Here is a 1,382-nt window from a genome sequence, read left to right on the forward strand (position 1 = left end):
TGCTGCAAGAGGATGATCAGGGTATTGAACACCCTGTATCTTATTACAGTAAGAAGTTCACTCCACCTCAAAGGAACTACTCAACTATTGAGAAAGAGCTTTTGGCCTTGATTTTTAGTTTACAGCATTTTTCATTTTATTTGTGTTCTGGTTTTGACCCCATAGTCATTTATACCGATCATAACCCACTGAAATTCCTTAGTAAGTTTAAAGATAAAAATCAGAGATTGACAAGATGGAGTCTACTTCTTCAGGAGTATTCATTAGACATACAACATGTCAAGGGGAAAGAAAATGTTATTGCAGATTGCTTATCTAGACTTTAGACAGATTGTTTTAGAGTAATAAGAAATTTCCTTTGTAAATTTCTTTTTCTTTGTGGGGAGGTGTTACATAGCCTATGATTTCATCATCCTTTGTGTAATTTTAACGCACAGTATGCTGCATGTTTGATCACGAGCGTGTTCTGCCTCGGTCCCCCCCTTCTACCTTTATAGTAGAGTAAGTCGTCCTTTCTGTTGTTCAGAGCGGGATTGTCAACTCTTTGTCCCCATGGCTTCATTTGCGAGTCCTTCTTACAAGTTGTATCAAGCTCTGCTGGCCCCTATATAATGAGCTCAGTCTCTGCATCATTGCCACTTAGATCTACTCCTCATTTTGTTCACATCTCTGTCCTCCCCTGTACAGTTATTGTTGTGAGTGCTCAGGAAGTCTCCAACCATCTAGCAGCTGTGTAATTTGAGTATAACTGTTATTGCATTTTTCCTTGTACTGTATAGCATAAGGTGTTGATTTGTAGGCCTAGTGAGGTATTTTTGTGATTTATGTAAAGGTTCTTTTTGTCAGTCATTTTTGATAATATTTTGTATCTGTAATAATTTATCTTGCATTAACTGAGCATTACCCAGTGTATTTTCATTTTATCAGGGCTAACTTAGATAAATTTACTCTTGCTAATTTCGTGCTAATAGAGGCTATTGCAGTTAACCATACTGTATATTTAACCTGTTTTTTGCCATTACATTATCCTTATGAGTCCTGAATGTTTTGTTGTTAGTTTGAGCATAAAACTTTAACTTGTAATTTTACCTAACTTTGTTTTGAACCTGAAACTTTACGGGACAGTAGTGATTTTTAGTATTCTCATTTAAAGTGTACATTATCTTTCTCTGTTCCGTAACAATATATAGATAGATAGATAGATAGATAGAGATATATAGATATAAATCTATATCTATCTATCTATATATATATATAGATATATATATATATGTATATATATATATATATATATATATATATATATATACATATATATATATATATATATATATATATATATATATATATAGATAGATAGATAGATAGATAGATATATATAT

This window comes from Coenobita brevimanus, chromosome 60 (assembly GCF_032717465.1).
Source record: "Coenobita brevimanus isolate Jiangsu-jjx chromosome 60, ASM3271746v2, whole genome shotgun sequence".
Classification (NCBI taxonomy): domain Eukaryota; kingdom Metazoa; phylum Arthropoda; class Malacostraca; order Decapoda; family Coenobitidae; genus Coenobita; species Coenobita brevimanus.